The sequence below is a fragment of the Mustela putorius genome, unplaced genomic scaffold, assembly GCF_011764305.1.
Source record: "Mustela putorius furo isolate JIRA1106 unplaced genomic scaffold, ASM1176430v1.1 tig00537350_pilon_pilon_pilon, whole genome shotgun sequence".
In the NCBI taxonomy this organism is placed as follows: Eukaryota; Metazoa; Chordata; class Mammalia; order Carnivora; family Mustelidae; genus Mustela; species Mustela putorius.
The window spans coordinates 22,592,680-22,615,611 of NW_025422471.1; the positions used below are offsets into that span (position 1 = coordinate 22,592,680).

Genomic DNA, 22,932 nt, shown 5'->3' on the forward strand with positions numbered 1-22,932 from the left:
TCCCTTCTGTCCTTTGCATGAAAGGACACATGCCAGTGATGGCGAGAGCAAATCTGGAGGAGGAGGAGATATTTTGTGAAAGTGGGGCCAGCAAAGAGTGGGTACACACTCACCTTCGTTTTTATCAAAGACACGTCAGGCTAGCCAGAAATACCTGCTGCTTTTCACTAGGCAAGTTGGGATTGCCTTAACAAATTTTAAAGGCTTTCAGGCAATCCTGTCATTTGTCTTGTCAGGATTTACAACCTAATATAAGACACCCGACATTCAGAACTCAAAGTTGTATGGAATTCTGACCTACTTTTGCCAGTTACGTTCACATCAGAGCTACCCAGGGATAGAAATACTACTCTGCTCTCTCCTAATAACACCAAACTAAGATGATAATGAGTGCCTAATAAATACAGAATTAAGCCCATTTCTGTGCCACAGGAAACCTCCTTTGTGGGTATTTTTTCTAGCAACATTCACGGTTTTGTCTTGTTATCTGTGTTTTATAACTGAGTTACTATGTATGCATCTCTGGAAGTCCTAGCTATATGACTCACGTGTAGGACTTGATTGTCACATCTTAGATGGAATGTCGGTATCGTGAAACATGGCCAGAGAGCAGACGCACTTGGAGGAAATACTTTCTCAACAACTTCAGTACGATATGGAAGAGAAAGGAGTGTTTGTTGAATCTGTGCTATGTGACAGGCACTGTACTAACGGATGTTTCATTTTTATGTATAGGGGCCCTTGCAGGGGTGTTCCTTTGGAAGGGGGATGAGGGAGAGGAAGGGAAGAGGCTCAAATGCTCGCACCTGCCCCGTTTGCCACAGTGATCAGTCTGGTCACCCGGTTCACCAGTCCAAAGGTGGAGATCTTTGCTCATGTATCTGGTACAGTTTTTCCCCTCCAGCTTGACTGCCTTGCTTCTAGAACGATCTCTGTTAGGGTACTTCTTAACTATATATTTTAGATTTGTTCTTCCTGAACTTCTTCCTTCAGCCTCCGTTGATGTTTACAATGCTTGTTATCATTCAGTTGCAAATCGTACTTTGTTTGCAGGTCATATTTATGCAATGTATTTTAGTCCCAGTTTGGGGTTTGTTTTTTTTACTTACAAACTTCAGATAATCCAAGGACAGTGCATTTCTTATGTAAAGTTCCCAGTCCATAAAAGTTAAGTAGGAAATTCTTTTTGAAGGCCTTGGGAAGACCACTCATCTCTTAAGTTCCCTAGTGAAATGAGCTGTAAACCTATAAAATTCATCCTCCAAGACTAAACCATAGCTAAGCAGAATGTGGATTTGGCAGTCAGTGTTGAGTGACTTTGTGGTCCATTGTGGTTCCATTGAAGTAAAGGCCTCTCCACACTGATCACATTAGATCAGCTGCAGAAGTATCTCATGGTCTGATCCTTAGATAAGCGATACCCCTCATGTAGAAGGAATCATACAGTATTTGTCTTTTTGTGTCTGGCTTATTTCACTTAGCGTAATGTTTTCAAGGTGTATCTGTATTGCAGCATGTATCATTCCTTTCCGGTGCTGAGTGATAGTCCATCGTATGGATGTACCACATTTTATTTATCAGCTCCTCTGTTGACAGACTCTTGGGTCCTCCCTTTTGGCAGTTGTGAATAATTCTTCAGTGATGCTTCGTATACAGGTATTTGTATGAGTCCCTGCTTTTATTTATTTGGGTATATACCCATGAGTTGGAATTGCTGGATCATATGGTAATTTCATGTTTTAACTTTTTGAGGAAGGTTTGGGTTTCAATTGGGTTAATTTTAAAGACTCACAGAGCAGAATGCCATCTCGCTAGGAATCCAGTTGTGGGTCCATTGTTTGTTAACAGACCTGTAAGTGATCCAAGATCACCAAACTTGGGCCTTTTACTCTCTTACCTAAATACTTACTGAGTGCAGGCTATGTCCCAGATGCCATTTTGGAATATAGAGCAGAGACAGAAGCTTATAATCTAGTGTAGGGTGCAGATAGTTATTTCACGGTACTTAAGTGGTGTCACAGAAGAGGGCACCAGAATGAGGGAGGCCAGAAGGAAGAGGAGTTGTGAAGTCTTTCCCAGAAGAGGGAAGAGCATGCTAGTTGAAGAGGGCTGAAATTTCAGAGAATTGCCAAGAGCGTGTCAGGTGCAAAGGTCCAGAGAGATTAACGATGAAAGATTTGAGATGTTTAGAAATCTCAAATCTCAAAGATTTGAGATGTTTAGAAAATTAGATGGGTGAGTGCGGTGAAACATGGGATGTTAGGAAAGAGTATAGCAAAGATGGCAATAGAGAAGTGGGAAAATGTTGGTCAATAAAGTCTTGGTAAATCATGTGGAAGATTCGGGTTTTATTCTGAAGGGAATGCAGAGATAGTGAAGAAGCTTTTGTACAGAAATAATAAAAGGTATGTTTTGTAAGTCTCTTTGTTAATGCAAATCATGCTTGTCTCTCTTTAAAGACTGCCTATGGCAGTGACACTGGAAATGGAGAAAATGGAGTGGATTCAGAGGATATCTAGGAGGTAGAATCAGTAGGACTTCTTGGCTGCTGTAGATGACAAGGAAAAGAATTCAGGTTGATGCCCAGATCTCTTGAGTTGGCCAGCCAGGTGAACAATCTCCTTTACTGAGAGTGAACCCCAAGATGGGAGGTGAGGAGGCAAGACAAAGCAAGATGAAGGAAGGGAGGGGTTCATTTTGTTTTGAGTGTAAGGTGCCTCTGGACTAGCCAGATGGAGAGGTGATCGGGTAGGAGAAAAATGGGAGCTGGCGATCGATATTTGGGAATTATGCTGACAATATGTAATGGTAATGGAGGGCATGAGAATGACAACACAAGATGAAAATGGTGTTTGGGGCAGTTGCAGCACCAAAGCATGTGAAAGAGACAGACTGGATGAGGGGATAGCCAAAGAGTCGGGACTCATGGAAACCTAGAAGAGAGTTTCAAAAAGCCAGATTCCACACAACACAATCCACAAATGAACTCATGTCTTAAGACACTGATACTCAAATCGTGTTGAGACTCTTTGTTAATATTTAATTTTTTAAATAAATTTTAACTGGTAAAATTAAAAACTGCAAACTCAAATATGCCACTTACAACATTTTAAAACATTGAAATCCAGCAAACCTGAGTTCCAGGTGAAGTGTTTTTGTACAGCTGCCACAACAAGGCCATCTCTGGTAAACTGAAGAGTCTCTTGGCATTTCAAGGTGAGTTGTTAAAGAATTCCGTTTGTTAGTGTGAATTAAGACTTTTCCAGTCCTTTTGTGACTGAGACGAAATATGGAAATTGGGAACGCTAAGTTCTGTCTTCCATAAACCCAGTCTCAAGTGTTTGTTGTTTCTGAAAATAACTTCACTTTTTTTATTGACTTATTGATGAAATTAAATGTCACATGCCATCCTTTCTGTTAATGTGTTGGTTTTCCATGTGGCTGTCATTTCTAGAAGGTTGTAGGGCCACAGATAAAAGGAGGCTGACACTTCCCTAGCAGAACTTGGCTTATTTCTCTGTGGTTCACCTGCCTCTCCTCAAAGTCAAGGTCTAGGGGTTTAAAGATATTTCCAGTATCTTTTTTAATGTACTATTTGGATACTTAACCCATTACTAGGACCAGGTGATTTTGTGTTGCCAGCACTGTGGGAAGTTTAGAGAGTTAATATTAATGTGATCTCAAATGATCTTTCTCTTTTTTTCGTATTGATTCATAAATAACTGTATACACATTATCTCTTGTAGAAATGATCTTGAACAATGACAACAACCAAAATACTCTTTTTATTTGGTTTTAGACTGTTGCTGCATGATATTTGATTTTTATTTCTCATTTAAGTTAAAATAAGCTTGAATTCCTTGAGTAGACACAACTTGCACTAATAACTTAGGCGACACATTAGAGCATGTTAGACATGCCAGGAAGAAAAGAGCTACTGGTTTTCAGATTGGGCTCCAAATAACCCATAAAATTTGCAGATGACTTATGAATTGTCAAATAATCTCTTTTAAAAAGACACTTTTGTTAATAGTTTTCTATTTAGTGATTAAGTTTGATCTCATTTAGCGGAGCCTTTATTTTAGAGTATACTCTGTGCATTGAAATCCTGTGTTATATATAAAAATAGAAAACACAGAACTTCATGGGCTATGGCTCATGGCCACCTCAACAGTTCACAACAAATTTTTACAGCGGGGCCATGACCTAAGTGTTATTGTTATCCCCATGTTGTAGATTTTATAGAATCTGAGATTCGGCAACATTAAGTGATAGACCGAGTCGAAGGCCTCCAAGAAGACAGGCCTTGCGCCTGCTAATCCTGTGTCCTTCCCACTCCATCGTGCTCCAACGGTGAACTGCAGACCCTGTTTAAGAAGACAGGTACAAAAGTTTATCCGTTCCCAATACTTAACAACCTACCACTTAGAAAAATCGTTCCTTTTCCATTTCACCATGGTATAACATCTTCGAATATTTATCTCCCCACCCTCCTTTTTTAGAAAAAGAAAAAACACTTTGATTATGCTACTCATTCCTAGGTGCTTTCTTTTTGCAAACATTCTTTAATAGTACAGATAGAAAAGTTCCCCTGGGTCTTTCAGTCCCGTCTTTAGAATTTACGTCCTTTTGACATGTTTATATGCATTTATATTAAGTGCTTATAGAAATATCTAATTGTTTTGGGAGGAGGGAGTAACATAAATGCTATCATCAGTGTGCCTTGTTCTATAGTGTTTATTTTTATTTTTATTTTTATTTTTTTTACGTAATTTCTTGGGAAGCTCTGTCCCAGTCTGTATGTGCAGTTTTTAACCCCTTCAGGGGGTTCCATTCTCTGGATGTATCACACTTAGTTTAAGCACTTCTGTATTGTTTCTTTCCTTTTTCATGCCACCCTCTTTCTGACCTTGAGGCTACTTCCTTAAGCACAGTATTAGAGATATTCAAGATCGATTAGTACCCAGTTACCAAATGCCCCCCACAGGGCCCTTTATGTCCCCGATGAAAATGAAGTCTGGATGAATATCCATGAAAACTAAAACTCAAAAAAATTAAAAGTTTTAACTGGTCTCGATAAAACTCTTTTTAATAACACTATAAGCAACACCTAGCAACGTGCTTTGAATGTAGCAATCACTCAATAAATGTGTGGAATGATCACCTGTGCTTCCTGTCAGAAAAGAGAGGGTGCCCAATGCAAATTGTAACCTCTGCTGACTGACTTGGGCCACCAGATGTACAGTGTCCCCATCAGCGTCTGCCTAGAGGCCCAGCAGGGGTGTACAGCACAGTTTAAAATGCCCCGTGCTGTGCTTTGTGGCCCTCCAAGTGGGCAGGAAGGGGACAGGACTTAAAAGGAAAGGACAAATAGGAAAATACTTAAACTGATATTTTAAGCCAGTGCCTCCCTCTTAGGCCAGTAGCCTTTGTCCTCTTAGTGGTGATTTGATATCTGGTAGCACCCCTGCCCGCTGACTGTTGATTCAAACATTTTGTGAGCACCTCCAGTGCCACAAGGGACTGAGCTAGGCACCGAGATGGAAAGGTGATGATACACAGTCCCTACCCTTAAGATGCTCCTAGTCTAGTGAAGGAAGCAGACACATTAGTCAGTAGGAACAGTAGACAGTGACAATGAACGGAATCACAGCTTCTGGTGAAGAGAGTTGGGAGTACGCCAGTGTCATTAAGGAGGTGGCATTTGAGCTAAGACGTGAAAGATAAATGTCCACTTAGATGAAGATTCAGATGCATGGGTGGAAAGCCTAGGGGAAAGGGCACGTCACAAAGAGCCAAACGCTCGGATTCAGTCTAACACGCTGGTGGACCCATCTGTGGCTTAGCTAGCGGTCGGGAGCAGACCAGATGGGCGGATTCCAGACTGCAACCTTGTCTCGGTCCCGGCAGTTCCGACTTTCCCTCAAGTCAGTTCTGACTTTCCCTCAAGGCGGTGGGCGCTGAAACCCTGGAGGAGGGAAGTATCATGACTCGATTTACACTTGAAAACAAGTCAATCACTCCGACCACAGTATCAAGAATAAATAAAAGACCATGTGAGACGACAGAGGTGTTAACAAGCCTCATTGTGGTTATCGGTTCACAATAAATGCATGTATCAAATCAGCACATTGCACACCTTGAACATACACCATGTTATATGTAATTGTATGTCAATTAGTCTGGGGAAATGGATGAAAGAAAGGTTCTGCAAGACCAGATTTAGAACTCAAGATGACTTTTTTTTAAATTGTAGCTATCCAGGTAGGAGACAAATAAAAACTGGAGATGCCAAAAAAGGCTGAACTGACTATGCGACGCCAGAGATATATGATGGCAAGGTATTTTGAAATTCTAGATTTCTGCTCTGTTGGACCATTTACTGCTTCCTCTCCCCTCCTCCCATCCCCAACAGAACAGCAAAAGCCGCCTGTTCCCTGACCCTCAGGTTTGGGTTGGTACTGCAGTGTAAGGAGAGTCAGTTTTCCACTTTTGAATGTCTCTACACAAATGACATTAAAAGGGAAAAGCCCCCTCTCATGTGACAAGGAAGAGGAATGGAAGGGAAACAAGATAAGGAGAGGGTGGCAAGTATCACTAAGAATGGGTCCCGAGGGCTGCTCCCTTCCTCCAACACACCGGCCTTAGTTCAGAGCTGGGGGACAACCAAGTTACCCTCTAGAGAGGATGGAGGACTGAAGACCTATGTCTCAGTTTCCAGGTTTGGCCCACAGAAGAATTCCCCTGGGCCAGGAGGACGGAGTCGCTGTTGAGAAATAGTGATGGGGTGTGTCAGCCACGAGGGTCCCCAACAATTTTTTGGGTGTCCCGCAGGGCATACATGGGGAAACACCTGAAAAGCTTCCCTGACCCACCCTCTCAGCAGGTGCAGAAGCAGCCGACAAGCCAGTGAATTGAGAGAGACTCTGTGAGATCTGGGACCGATGACCAGATGGACACCACGGGGCATGCTGGCGCAGAGAGATCTCTGAGCACGTGCCCGTGTCAGTAGAAGTGGATCAACAACCAGGACCCAGCACTCTTCCCACACCCCTCAGAACTTGGACACTATGGAACTTGCTCGTAACCTTAGGGAGGAAGTGGTAGAAGGGAAACCTTCATTGGCTGATTTTATCTGGAAATGACAAGAACAATGCTGCAGCTGCCAGGCAGAATATGTTTTAGAACAAAACTGAGAAAAACAAATTTCTTTGCCCATCCAACTTGTGGCCTGGGAATGTAGACCCACTACCAGTAGACATTGCAGGACTTGGCAACTGTTTGGAGGACTGCTAGGTTTGCAGATTTGATGTAAAGAAGGATAACTTCTGTTTTGGACATAATGAGTTTGGGGTACTTCCCCAGCACGTAGGCTGGAGAAATAAACCTGGAAGTTACCAGAAAACAGGCTATTGGTGAAGCCATAGGCAGGGGAACTCAAGTAGAGGATCAAGAGAACAGGCCCAGAGCCCTAGAAAGCCCTGACATTTAAAGGAGTGTGCAGAAAAAATGGAGTTAGGGAAGAGCCTGTGAAAAATGGTCCAAGTGACCTAGAGAAGAATTAACAGGTGACACCAGATAATCAAACTGGCAGCTGTTATTTAATTTTATACTGAATAGGATCCGGCCCTAAGATAGTTCATGGTTGTAAACTAAGTTCTTTGTGACATCTTTTCTACTTATTGACCAGGACATTATCTGCCTCATCTCCAAACTTGAGGCCATGCTCTGGTTGCATAGGGATTCTGGGATTCTGACTACCAGGGCCCAATTTGTAGTGATATACTTGAACCTTAGCTCCATAGTGTTCCTGCAAGGTAGATGGAAGTTCATGTGCACAGAGAACATGGATACATGTTCTGTCAATGTGCACTTGGGGTCTTGGGGCGGGGGGGGGGTTGGTAGTGGTGGTTGGATTTGTTTGGTTTCAGTTTTGTTTTTGGCTATATAACCCACTTACTCTTTCAAGAAAAGATCTCCATCACAAATTGTTTTGAGAGATTAAGACTAAATAAATTTGTTTTTTCAGATCTATGCTGCTTATTTCTGGGCAATGACAACTACATAAATCCATCATTCTCTTATCATTCTGGCAGCTAGGAAGCTCAGGAGCAGGTTTTAGGCTTAATCGCTATCATGTTTCTCAGCTAGGAGTTCTTAGATTTCTAGATGTTTTCCTTCCTTTTGGTCCTTGTTGATTTTTTCCTCTCCTGGTTTTTTTAGAACATTTCATGTATTTATTTGAAACAGAGAGAGAGCAGGAGCAGAGGGAGAGGGAGAAACAGACTCCCTGCCAAACAGGGAGCCTGAAGTGGGGTTCAGTCCCAGGATCTGGAATCATGACATAAGTCGAAGGCAGACACTTAAGGACTGAGCCATTCAGGTGCCCCTCCTATTCCTAATTTTTGATCAGTAGTTTGGTCTTGTACTAGTCTGATAGCACCCATACTTTTATAATATATTACCTCAGCTTTTTTGTGAGATTGGCAAGAAACAGAATAGCTAACTAAAAAAATAAAGGATATGTCATCATTTTACATTTTTTTTTTAACCTGCATCTCTAAGGCTGGCCATTGGTTGTGGAAGTAAGTGCTGTCATCATTTTAGTTACAAAGCTTACTCTGATGAATAATTCAGAGAAGCCTCCCCCACTCCACACCTCTGTAGTCAACCCATATATCAACAACAGCAGCAAAAATGAAACATTTGATGGCTTGATGATATAGGGCATTTAAGGTGACCAGGTAACCCCAGGGAAGTGACATTAGCAAGTTTCCTCTTTTTCATCTCTTAGCTCTGCTTGCCTATCATGGTCATGTTGGTTAGAAATGTGGCCAATAGGGGCGCCTGGGTGGCTCAGTGGGTTAAGCCGCTGCCTTCGGCTCAGGTCATGATCTCAGGGTCCTGGGATCGAGTCCTGCATCGGGCTCTCTGCTCAGCAGGGAGCCTGCTTCCCTCTCTTTCTCTCTGACTGCCTCTCCATCTACTTGTGATTTCTCTCTGTCAAATAAATAAATAAAATCTTTAAAAAAAAAAAAAAAAGAAATGTGGCCAATAATCTTTTAAGTCATTAGTATAAAATTAGCCTTATCCAAATCTCTTGTGACAGCTGACACCAAGCTTCTTGCTCTGACTGTTGAAGTATCATGGGAAAGAATTCAACAAAAATAAATAATGTGTTCCCCTATACTGTGCTTGGTTCATGACTTGGGACATGATTTCACTAGCCCCATGTTTGGGACTATCGCATCTTTAGATGCCAAGACCTACTTTTACCATCACCAGCCAGAAAGACACAAGGCTTCCCTCCAAGGGAGAGTACACTACCTAATGGCGTTTTGTTCAGAACAAAAATATCCCCCAAGAGCTCTGCCAGCGATTGCCTCCTGGGCCGGATGCGGCCTCCTTCAGAGAGTGAAGCACATACCATGTGATCTTCCTTTCCTCACCCAGCTACAGAACTAATCACAGATCCACTTTCACCAGGTTAGAAAGGAGTTACCAGTCACCATTGCTTTAATTCTCCCGATTTAGATGGCCCTGGGCCACTTGATTTGAAAGTTGGATGAAACTGTCCCTTAAACAAAGCTTTCATTGCAGGACTTCTTGTGGCCTTGGTCTTCAGCCCATGCCTGCTAAATACTAGCTTGGATTCCAGATAGATAGATAGATTGATTGATTCTGGATAGATAGATAGATAGATAGATAGACATCCAAACTCTCCACATGTCTGATGATTTGTTCATCAAACCAAAATGTCTCAAACCTATAATTCTAATTCGTTTTTGTTTTTTTTTTTTAAGATTTTATTTATTTATTTGACAAAGAGAGAACACAGCAAGAAAGGGAACACACGCAGGGGGAGCTGAGAGAGGGGGAAGCAGGCTCCCCACCAAGCAGGGAGCCTGAGGCGGGCCTCGATCCCAGGACCCTGGGATCATGACCTGAGCCGAAGGCAGACACTTAATGACTGAGCCACCCAGGTGCCCCTATAATTCTAGTTTTAGTTGATTTCCCAGTTGATTTCATTCTACTTGAAAGAGCAATAGCTACAGAGGAGGATCACAGGAACTTTTATTAACCAGAGAGTATGTATGAAGCCCACTGTTGGTTCTTACAACAGCCCTAGAAAAAAATGGATAAGCTCCCAGAGACTTCAGGAAACCGGTGGTCGCCCAATGCCATGTAACTAATAAAAGATAGAATCCAGGGGCACCTGGGTGGCTCAGTGGGTTAAAGCCTCTGCTTTCGGCTCGGGTCATGGTCTCAGGGTCCTGGGATCGAGCCTCGCATCAGGCTCTCTGCTCAGCGGCGACCTACTTCCTCCTCTCTCTCTCTCTCTGCCTGCCTCTCTGCTTACTTGTGATCTCTGTCTGTCAAATAAACAAATAAGATCTTTTTAAAAAAAAAAAAAAGAAGAAGTAAAAGAAAAAAAGAGATAGAATCCAGTTTGAAGTCCAATGAGCTTAGCTCCTGTTTTTCTCTAAGAGGCGTATTTTGGAAGGCCAACCTCAACATGAGAGACAGAAATACCATGGAAAAAATAGAGTTGACTACTCACTTAAGAGTCTGTAACAAGGTTGGAGCCACAGGGCTGTTGCTGAAGACCATGATTCATTCATTCCTTTCTGTCGCCTAGCTTATTATCCGGTCTCAAGACTGCTATAACTTTTGGGATTGGGGGAAAAAAGCTCGAGTCCATGCAATGGTCACATCTCTAGTTTCTGAGATGCCTACTTCACACATAATGGGGGAGATACGAGCAGGAGGATTGTGTGTAATCATGGACAATCCCCCACTGTGCCAAGGTGGACTCAGGAACCCCAGGGAGAGGTTTTAGAAAATCAGACTCTGAAAAACAAAACAAAACAACAACAACAACAACAAACAGACCCTGGGGTTCTGGAAGCTGAAAGTGCTTGGCAGGAATGAAAGTACTTGATACTTCCATTCCTGTCTCTGGAAGGAGTCCCAGGATTTGTTGGAATTGGGTCAAGTAAAGAGGGGCTCGTTAGTGATAATGACGACGACACACCTCCACTCCTCCACCTAGAGAACCTTCTTAGCCTTCCCCATACACACTCTCCTGTAAAGAACTCCCTTCCACTTCGGCTTTGCTGGGGTCCTCAGATTTCACAAATGAAGATTTCGGGTCCCTCCTGTCTCAGGACTGAGACCATTTTTTGTTGCAGGCTGGGAGCTGGCAGTATAACTTCAAGGCCAGAACGCGTGTGGCTTCCTTAAGAACGTGCCTGCCGCGTGGAGCAGGTAGGAAAACCCCAGAACTGCTTCGGAAATTCCCCTTAATCTTCAAGCTGTAAAACCAACAACAATAATGGTGGGGCTTTTGTTTTCTCTGAAGAGCCTAGGCTTCCTTTGAGAAAACTGACAAAATTGTAAATGTGGTAAAGATAACATTGGCCATAATCTTTTGTTTCTTCCTCATTATTTGGTTCAAAGAATTTTGAAATTTCATTCCAATTCTTTTCACTTTGTGAAAAACAGTCACACCAAGAAACACTTGACCAATATATTCTCTCTGTACACCAAATTCTCAAGTTGTCTCTTCTGAGAGGAATAGGAATAATTTTATTTATTGATGGGTTATGGTCAAGTTCTTCCTAGTGACATTTTTCCTTTAAATATGCAATTTCTGACCTACCTGACAGCAACGCTTAAAATGTCCTGCATTTAGTAGTGTCCCACCCAGAAGAATATGAGCTGTTACTGCTAGAGATGATTTTATAAAAATAATTCTAAGAATCACACATAACAGTATTGACAATAAGAAGCAAACATGAATTGGTTTTTTTTAAATTAGAATTTTGTTGAGCTTATGTTTTAGATTAAGAAAGAGATGTGGTCAATTCATGATTTTATTCTACTTTTATTGCAAAAAAGAATGAAAAAGGTCAAGTGGAGAAAGACAACTATCATATGATCTCCCTGATATGAGGAAGTGGTGATGCAACATGGGGGCTTAAGTGGGTAGGAGAAGAATCAATGAAACAAGATGGGATTGGGAGGGAGACAAACCATAAGTGACTCTTAATCTCACAAAACAAACTGAGGGTTGCTGGGGGGAGGGGGGTTGGGAGAAGGGGGGTGGGGTTATGGACATTGGGGAGGGTATGTGCTATGGTGAGTGCTGTGAAGTGTGTAAACCTGGCGATTCACAGACCTGTATCTCTGGGGATAAAAATATATGTTTATAAAAAATAAATAATTAATTATTAAAATTAATTAAGGGAAAGGAAACATGTATTTCCACACTAGATTCATGAATGAATTCAAGCAAAGTTCATTGTTAGTAGTTTTGCATTTGGCAAAGGTGGGAGATCGTGCGCACAGTGCTGCTTTCTCCAAAGAGACTGGCCCTTAGAGTGGCCAGTGTTAGTCCCAGGAGAAGTATCTGCATGTGTCTGTTAAGTCCCAGGGAATTTCGAGGTTTGTTTTGTTTTAAGATTTTATTTATCTGAGGGGTCCCTGGGTGGCTCCTTCATTAAGTGTCTGCCTTTGGCTCAGGCCATAATCCCAGGGTCCTGGGTTCGAGCCTCACATCAGGCTCCCTGCTCGGCAGGAAGGCTGCTTCTCCCTCTCCCACTCGCCCTGCTTGTGTTCCCTCTCTCGCTGGGTCTCTCTCTCTCTCTTTTTTTTTTTTTAAAGATTTTATTTATCTGAGAGTGAACAAAAGAAAGATAGAACTATTGGGGGTGCGGCAGGTTGAGGCAGAGGGAGAAGCAAACTCTCTCTCCCCTGAGCAGGGAGCCCACTGGAGGCTCAATCGCCAGACTCCAGGATCATGACCTGAGCCGAAGCCAGACACTTAACCGACCAAGCCACCCAGGCACCCCACCTCAGGGGTTTTGTCAGAAGCTTATGCTAAACACTATTTGCCCCCCACTAGATTTTAGGTAGAGAAAATATGTCATCCAGTGTAAATGATGACTAGATCACTTCTAATTGAGTCAGTAAGTATAACTGTGTGAGCCAGCCCCGAGAGCTGTGCAGCTTTTCTTGACATTTCCTTCTGTGAAGAGCCCTGTGCACTTGTGTTTGCCATGCGCTGTTCTCGACACTCGTGACCTGCCAAAACCGATACCATGCCTCACAGCTCTGTTTCTGGCTAGACTCTTTATCTCCCCGGGGCCCAAGTTCCTCCTCTGCAAATGAGGGAAATGATCTATAACTTGCTCCACCTCTAGAATATCCAATACATTAAGAGAAAGACTGGGTTGGGGCGCGTGGATGGCTCAGTCGTTAACCATCTGCCTTCAGCTCAGGTCATGATCTCAGAGTCCTGAGATCTAGTCCTGTGTCAGGGTTTTGGCTTAGCCGGGAACCTGCTTCTCCCTCTCCCTTTGCCTCTACCCGCACTTGTGTTCAGTCTCTCTCTCAAATAAAGTCTTTAAAAAAAAAAGAAAAAAGAAGAAGAAAGACTAGGTTAAGAATCAGTGCCTCTAGCATTTGCTGGGTGTTGTATGTGATGAATCACTGAATTCCATTCCAGAAACCAACACTGCACTGTATGTTAACTAAAATTTCAATAAAATTTTTAAAAAAGAATTAATGTCTCTAAAGAAACTCTCATCTGAGGACCAAGGTGTACCTGACAATCCCAATTTTGTCTCAAGATGTTGTGAACTTTCTTTAAACATACACCTATATTATGTTCCAGCCATTCATCTAGCTATTGACCCAAGAGAAATAAAAACATACCCATACCCAGACTTACACATGAATCCTGTTTATGCTAATATTATTCACTTTTTTTTATTGAAGTACACTTAACACAGTTACCTTAGTTTCAGGTGTACAACACAGTGATTCTACAAGTTTATACATTAATGCTTTGCTCACCACAAGTTATCTACCGCCTGTCATATTCCCTGTGCTGTGCCATTTATCCCTATGACTCAGTCCGTAACTGGAAGTCTGTATCCCCCACTTCTCCTCGTCTATTTTGCCCATCCCCCAACCCCTCCTCTCTGGCAACCATGGATTTGCTTCTGCTTTTTGTTCATTTGTTGTTGTTGTTGTTATTGTTTTTAAGATTTTATTTATTTATTTGACAGAGAGAGAGAGAGATCACAAGCAGGCAGGCAGAGAGTGGGGTGGGGCGGGGCGGGGCTGGGGAGGAGTCTCCCCGCCGAGCAGAGAGCCCGATGCAGGGCTCGATCCAAAAACCCTGAGATCATGACCTGAGCTGAAGGCAGAGGCTTAACTGAGTGCTCATTGCAGGTGCCCCTCATTTGTTTTTTAGAATGCACATTTAAGTGAAATCATAGGGTATTTGTCTTTCTCTGACTTATTTCACTTAGCATAATACCTTCTGGTTCCATCCACGTTGTTGTAAATGGCAAGAGCTCATCTTTTGTTATGGTTGCATAATGTTCTAGTGTGTGTGTGTGTGTGTGTGTGTGTGTGTACATACATGCCATATCCTCTTTATCCGTTCATCTATCAGTGGACACTTGGGTCCCTTCCATATCTTGGTCTGTAAATAATGTTGAAATAATCATAGGGTCTATATAGCTTTTCAAATTCGTGTTGTGTTCTTTGCATGAATACTTCATAATGGACTTGCTGGATCACATGGTATTTCTATTTTTAATTTCTTGAGGAGCCTCTGTACTCTTTTCCATCGTGGCTACACCAACTTACATTCTCACCAGGAGCGCACAGGGGCTCTTTTCCTCCTCGTCCTTGCCACCACTTACTGTTTCTTGTTTTTTTATTTTATCCATTCTGACAAGTGTGAAGTGGTACCTTCTTGTGGTTTTCATTTGGATCTCCCTGATAATCACTGATGTTGAGTGTTTTTTTCATGTGCCTGTTAGGCATCTATAGATCTTCTCTAGAAAAATGTCTTTTCGGGTCCTTTGCCCTTTTTTAATTGAATTATTTAGGTTTTTTGTTTGGCGCTGAGTTGTATAAGTTCTTGATATTTGGGGGGTTATAAATCCTTCATCAGATATGTAATTTGCAAATATCTTCTCTCATTCAGTAGGTTCCCTTTTCAAGTTGTTGATAGCTTCCTTTGCTGAACTTGCACATGAATATTTACTCACAATAGCCCCAAACTGGAAATAACCTAAATGCCTATTAACAGATGAACAAATGAACCAGATATAGTATATCCATACAGTCAATGACTACTTAGCAATAAAGAGGAACAAGCTACTGATATGTGCGACATGAATGAACCTCATTATGCTGAATGAAAGAAGCCAGACATAAGGGTAGTGGTGTATGATTTCATTTACGTAAAATTCTAGAGAATGCAAACTATTGCAGTGACAAAAAGCATTTCAGTTGTTGTCGGCGGATTGTGGAAGGGTACAGGGGCTCTTTTGGTGGTGAAGGATATGTTATGTTTTGACTGTGATATTAGTTTCATGGGTACATGCAAATGCCAACATTCATCCACTTGTACACTTTAAATGGACGGAACTTCTGTGTAAATCATTTCTCACAGGTGCTAGGGAAAATCCTTTGTAAGCTCTTGAGGCTTGAAGAAAATACATAATGGGCAACAGATACGTTTTGTGCAGCTATGATACAAAAAAAGGGCTAAAACAAATCTTAAAACATTCTGGAAAATCCTTTAATTTCTGGGCAGCAGATATGAATTTGTAGGGAAAATTTTTATCTTCTGGTTTCAGGTAAGCCCCATAAAAAGGACTGCCTTGGGCGCCTGGGTGGCTCAGTGGTTTAAGCCGCTACCTTCAGCTCAGGTCCTGATCCCAGAGTCCTGGGATCGAGTCCCACATCGGGTTCTCTGCTCAGCAGGGAGCCTGCTTCCTCCTCTCTCTCTCTGCCTGCCTTTCTGCCTACATGTAATCTCTCTGTCAAATAAATAAATAAATAATCTTTAAAAAAAAAAAAAAAAAAAAAAAAAAGGACTGCCTTGGGGACTGAGCAGGGTCCTAGGCTGGCTGAGACTTGCTCAGCTCTGTTTCTCCAGCTTTTTGTGGATTCCTGAGAGAAGCTAGCTCAGTAGACAAAGGCAAGGGCCTGGTGGCCAGCAGTCTCCTGTACTGCTAAAAGCAGTACTTTTTAGCATGTCAGGCATCTTAAGACCAGCTTTCCCTCCCTCTGCCTAAAGTGGTGTGTGTCCATGTGGGGAGATTCCATTCTACTTTTTTTGAAACTAGAAAGCTCTAGGCCACATTCTTCCTTTATAGGCCACTGGGAGCAACCTATTTTAGTTGCTCTACTAATAGAATCACAGGATGTGAGATGCATGAAGAACCTCAGAGATTGTCCCGACTGACTTCCTAGAGGAGGAAATTTGGTCCAGAGAAGGTAAGTGACGGCTACAAGCTAACACAGCTAGAGCAGGGCTAACAGTCACTGTCTTCCAAGTTCTCTTGGCTTTGTATTATGCCGGCTCATGACTCGCTGAGAAAGTGCAGCTCGAGATCTCTGGCAGTCAAAAGCGAGGTCCTAAACCCAAGCACGTAGCTTGCTGCACTGTTTTAAAAAATGAAAGCTGTAAAATGGTTGGATTGTGGCTGAAAGAAAGGCGGCAGAATGTTGGTTCTGACCTAATGTGAGGAAATGTGAGGCTCAGACCTCCACTTGGGAATGAATGAGAGGCATTTATGATTATTGCAGAACTTGGCAGCAATGACAAAAGCCTGTTCCATGGTGGAAATGACCGTGTTAAATTTCCATTCTTATTTGCATTTATAAAAGTAAAATAAAATTGTTACTTGGGTAGGAACATTGTCTGTGACTAGGAAATGAGTCTTGGTCATTATTGCCCTTTTACTCTTCATATATTTTCCCTTGATGGCTATTGAAATAGCCGATATTTTATACAGAGAGAACATTCATCACAACAGCAGATTTTTTTTTTTGGAAGGTAATTAAATTGATTTTAATTAATTTTTAGATTCTTTTTAGTTAACATATAAAATATTATTTGTTTCAGGGGTACAGGTCTGTGATTCGTCAGCCTTATATAACACCCAGTGCTCACTACAACACATGCCCTCCCCAGTGTGCTTCGCCTAGTCACCCCATCCCCCCACACCCTCCCGTCCAGCAGCCCTCAGTTTGTTTCCTAAGATTAAGAGACTTTTAAGGCTTGTCCCTCTCTGGTTTCATCTTGTTTCACTTTTTCCTCTAAAGATCCTTGAAGTTGAATCAGATTCTTCACTGAAGCAGTCTGGGTGGGAGGGAGTCGATTAGACCTTTCTGGAAGCTCCACGAGCAGTCCGGCACGGCTCTAGTTGGATACTCCAGTTTGGCAGGCCCAGGCCTGAGCATCCCCAGCCTTCTCCTCTTGCATCGTACGCGCCAGTGCCTGGACAGCAGTGGGGAATGGGTGGCTGAGAGTCCCGGTGCGATCCTGGCAGTGCCCTTGCCCTTTGGGTCGCTTGCTGTGCTGGTGACATGTTTTGTTCTTGACACAGATTCCCCAGAATAGAAGTGGCAGAATGGCTAGGATAGAAACTGCAGGAAGAAGACTTCAGGTTGCTAGAGAGAATGCCCTTAAGTGGGAGCTGCTGCATCGGCATTCCCGGCCTCCCTGAGGGGCCTCCAGATGACCACACTGTACACTTCCCAGGGTTGTCGACGGCCGTGAGGCCTGCCCTGCCCAACGGTATTATTTGCCGGGCCACCCTGTCTTGCCGGGTAGTCGTGCTGTGTTGTGACTGCAGCAAAAACCTGGTGTGTCTCAGATGTGGTGGGCAGCGTGGATGAGCCACGCCGGGGTCCAACACCTCCCACCCCTGAGCACTGCCCGGGCAGAGACTTGATCTTCGCAAACTCACGTTGCAGACACCTGCACGTCCACACGGGCCTATCATCAGCACGAGTAAATCCTGCTAGATGACAAAATGACTTGTTGAGCAGGTGGATAATGAAAGTAACTGACCTTACCTTAAATGTGTCCTATGCACATCAATGTAAGAGTGATGCAAGAAATCACTGAAAACACTGTGGGAGAATGGAAGCATTTTCTAGAAAACTCAGTAATGACCAGAATAGATCTATTGCGTTTTTTGCATGCATTAAGTAACTGTGCAGAATTGAGGTGAGTCCTTGAAGGAATATTCTCTGCCTCACTTCCTCTAATCCTTTGATTTGAAATCATTCCCATCATTGAGGTCAAAGGTATTTGGGGTACCTGAACTGGATAATTTACTTTCTCCTCCATTTTCTCTTTACTTATTAGTTAGAAAGGTAGTCTTTTGCTTACCTAAGGGCAGGGGTAGGACTGCTTGTTCAAGTCACTTTTATTTTTTATTTACTAGTTTTTAACCTCTTTTTTTTTTTTTTTTTCCCCTAAAGTCGTCTCCACACCCAGCATAAGGCCCAACACAGGACTTTAACTCAGGACCCTGAGATCACAACTTGAGCTGTGATCGAGAGATACTTAACCAACTGAGCCACTGGGGAGCCCTATTTATTCACTGTTTTTTAAATTAGCGTACCAGCATGCTCTAGTATATCTGTACCTTTCTCTTTTTCTTTTTTTTTTATAGATTTTTATTTGTTTATTTCATAGACAGATCACAAGTAGGCAGAGAAGCAGGCAGAGAGAGAGAAAGGGGCAGGCTCCCTGCTGAGCAGAGAGCCCGACATGGAACTCAATCCCGGGACCTTGGGATCATGACCTGAGCCGAAGGCAGAGGCTTTAACCCACTGAGCCACGCAGGCACGCCCCGCCTTTCTTTTTTTCTTTTACTCTCTCTTTCTGACAGGGGGAGGGGTAGAGGGAGAGAGAGAGTCTCAAGCATGCTTCACACCGGGGCTCAAACTCACAACCCTGAGATCATGACCTGAATCAAAACCAAGAGTCAGAGGCCCAACTGACTGAGCCTCCCAGGCACCCCCAGGGTCTCTTACCTTTAAAGATGTTCACCTTTAATCCTCAGAGCTATTGATTTCTTCTTTTCCACTGAGAAACTGAAAAAATTGTGTACTCACGAATTAGCTCCACTTCCTAACTTTCCGTTTGCCCTTCAGACTTCTCTACTCCAGCTTCAGCCCCACGGGCTTCACCAGAATTGCTCTCTCTGCGCTCACCAGTACCCTCCATGTCACCCATGCCAGGAGTATTTCGGAGTCCTCATCTGGGCTGACACACTCCTCAGGGGACCGTCTGAGAATCCTTCTCTTGCACATGAAAGAAAACCCAGCTCAAATTGTAGTAAACGAAGGAGTAAGTTTCTTGAATTGTTTTTTAAATAATTTGCTCCTCTCTACTTTTCTTCTCCCAGCATCAATCAGATATTAGATTAGCCGAATTAATCCTCTAATTATATTTTCTATTGCTCGTCTCCTTAGCCTTTTCTTTGACTCAAAGTGTTCCTAGCCTCTACCCTGTAAACCTTGTATTGGATTGGTAATGTCAGCTGTCATGCTTTTTGTTTCTAAGTGTCATTTGCTGCTCTCAATATTTTTATTGTGATACATTCTTGTTTTATAGATGCAGTACTTCACTTTCTTTTTTCCCATTAGAAGTAAAATTTCCTCCTAATCTCTTGTCTGTTTTCCAAGAATTATCTTCTTTAGTTTTTTTGGTTTTTTGGTCTTCATTGTGTAGAGACTTCATTGTGATTCTAAGCAGCCTGTTCACATCTTATAGTGAAACCCTGGGGGCTCTGAGGACGATGAATGGAAAGAGGCTGGCTGGCTGGTGGCTTTGGGATGCATTGATTGGGCTGGGAGGCCAGCTTTGTCATTTGGTAACTCTCCATTCTTCCCCACATGTGGTACCAACATGGCATGGTCTTTTCTCTACAGCCATTTAGTTTCTCCAGAGAGGGATCTTTCAGAGTCCTCTGAGAGGTGTAGATGCCAGCCCAGGCCCATCTCTGAATCAGGCAGGAAAAAACAGCCCGTGGTCTTGGGGCTGTGAAGACAGATTGTAACTTAACCCTACAGTGTTCACCATTCCCCTTGGCCTCCTCTTGTACCTGCTCTTAGAGTCCGTATCTTCTCTGGCTTGTTTATTCCAGAGAATGAATGTCTTGTGTCTTGGAGTGGGAAAGAGTGGGCCAGGGAGTTGGGGGATCTGTTGTTTCTGTTGGGAGACTTCTCACCCCTCTCCTTTGCACTCTTATACCTCATCCCCTCCTCGCAGGGAACACAGTGCCTCCAGAGGCCAGGCCCCTCAGCACTTGGCACACTTGTCAGTACTCGCCGCAGACTCGCAGGTCAGCTCCCTCCACTGTTAAATCATTACTTCCTGTGCATCTTGCAGACACTGACATTTCTTGTCCATAACTTTCTCCTCTTTTGCTCTTTATTCCTTTACCTCCATGTTGGGGATTTAGGAGGGAGTAGCAATAAAAGCACGTTTCAATCCATCATATTTAACTGAAAGTTCTTTGTTGGATTCTTCATATTTTTGGATATTTTGACTCTTTAGGATTGCATTTCTGCAGAACGTCAGAAAATAGAAATCCTGTTTTTCACTTGTGCCCAATTCTTTCTACAAAAAAGTAAACATGAAGGTAAGGTATTTTTTCATTGTTAATATAAATGTTGCCTATTGCATCTTCATTTTGATGTGTGAATGAAATTATGTTCTAATTATTAATGAAGGAAATACATATGATCATCACTGCCTTTCAGGTTGTCCAGGAGCAATCTATTCTAATCTCTGATGTTCTTGCTTCTAAATTACTCTAATCTTTGTGGTTCTTTCTGAGAAATTTTGGCATCATCTTTCGGGAGAATAATAATAGCTCACATTTACATATGTGCCAGGCACTCTTCTATTTCATCCATGTAACAACCGTAGAAGTAGACATTGTCTCCATTTTACAGATGAACAAATTGAAGCACAGAGAAGTAATTTGTCCAAATCCACACAGCTCTATCAGATGTCTCAAGTCCTTGCTGTTAAACACTATGCCATGCTATGCTGCAACATCTTTTTATTTAATGAACATTTTAAAACTCTTCCCATCAAATTCCTCAAGAAGAAACTCACAATATTAAAACACCAAGGAGAGTTTCACACATACACAGACACAAAGACATACAGACACACAAAGCAAATTAAAAGGAGCAGAGAATGGTGTAGACCAGAAGTTTGAGATGAGTTGTTTTTTCCACTGGAGCACTAAATTTGCTCTGATTTCCTGGCAACTAATGAAAAAAAGTGAAATGTTAGATTATATGGTTCTCATTGTTTTGTAGAGCAAGCATGCAAATTATTTTGCAGAGAAAAGTTTTTGGCAACTGAATTCTAAAAGCAATTTCTAGAATTCTAATAAAAGAACTCTACATTAGCGGTTTTATTTTTTAAAGATTTTATTTATCTATTTGAGAGAGAGAAAATACAAGTGGGAGGCAGAGGCAAAGGGACTTGGAGAGGGACAAGTGGACTCCCTGCTGAACAGAGAGCCCCACGTTGGGCTTGATCCCAGGACCCTGAGATCATGACCTGAGCATAAGGCAGAGGCTTAACCCACTGAGCCACCCAGGCATCCCCTATTTTAGCATTAAAAAAAAAAAAAACAAAAAAACTTTATTGTGAAATTTAACTCAGAAAAATACATAAATATAAGCCCCACCTAACCACACCCTTGTCAGGAAATAGAAGCTTCAGAGCCTCAGAGAACACAAACATGACCATTAACATCATTTTTATGGCAATCATCACTTGGGTTTTTTTTTTTTTAGTTTTATTACCTAAATACCCTGAACACTATAGTTTAGTTTTGCCCATTTTTAAACTTAATATGACTGGAATCATGTATTATTCTTTTTGTCTTTTGTGGCTCAACTTTGTCCGTGAGATTCATGCAAACTGATTTGCATAGCTGTATTAGTTTTTCTGTTCTCCAGCACTTTCCTGTGTGCCAGTACCACATTTGAGGAATGTACCACAGTCTGTCCATTCATCTATAGAGGGACATTTGGGTTATTCTGGTTGTTGGCTATGACAGAGAATGTTGCTCTAAGTATCCGTGTGTAGGTCTCCTGACTGAACAGTGCATATTCTAGCCACGTGTCACAGGGTGAGCACAGATCCAACTTTTGTAAATGATGCCTGGCAAGCTTCCAAGAGAGTTGTACAACTGGTATACTACCCCTAGTACTGTCTGGAAGTTCTTTTCTAAATTCTTGAGAACATGGGAAACGGTCAGTTTTTCAAATGGCTAACCATTCTTGAGCGTGCATTGGTATCTTACTTTGGTGTAGTGTTCTCCTTATTGCTATTGAGGTAGACCATCTTTTGTGTGCAGGATCAGCCATTTGAATCTCTTCTATGAACTAACCGCCTACTCAAGGCTCACGCCCAGTTTTCTACTGCATGCTTTTCCTTGACTTCTCCGTTCTTAAACAATGATAGCTTTTATAAATTTAATTTTTACCTGTTTGATACTAGTATAGAGAAATTCTGTTGATACTAAAATACTGGATATTATCAAGCAATTCTTACTAAAGCTCTCTTCGTTCAATAGGTATTTTTGGATTTTCTACATACATAACCATCATACCTGCCAAACAATGTCATTTTATCTTTCTTTCCATCCTTCACCTTTTCTTTCTCCTGCCTAACTGCAGTGTTAGTACCTCTGATACAGTGGTGAAAGGAAGTGGTGACAGAGGGAATCCTTGTCTTCACAGTCTCAAGAGGCGGCTCCATTGCCTTGTAGTGTATGAGACTTCTTCGTTTGCCACTAGGAGAGAGAACTATTGGAGGAATTTTTATGAACTTTTCACTGCGTCAGTCTGAAAGTGATGCTTGTTACTGCTTCTTCCATTTCATTGGTCAGAACTGGTTACGGAGCTCTTCTAACCGCAAGAGTGCTTGCAGATACAGGGGGAAGTGCTGAATTATCTGATCAGCACGACTCTGATAGAGGATAAGGTGGGAGCTACTCAAGAAAGGGGGAGAAGTCCTCATGAGGAGATAACACCCCAGTGCAAACCTGAAGGACGATGTATTCGTTT

At 42.3% G+C, this 22,932-nt stretch overlaps 1 long non-coding RNA gene across 1 annotated transcript; it reads left to right on the top strand.

Moving 5' to 3' along the window:
* Positions 1-10,401: 10,401 nt before the first annotated feature.
* On the top strand, positions 10,402-21,272 carry LOC101682063. Its single transcript, XR_200531.2, has 3 exons — positions 10,402-11,268; positions 18,985-19,180; positions 20,393-21,272. It is a non-coding gene; the product is annotated as an uncharacterized LOC101682063 (long non-coding RNA).
* Positions 21,273-22,932: the final 1,660 nt, after the last annotated feature.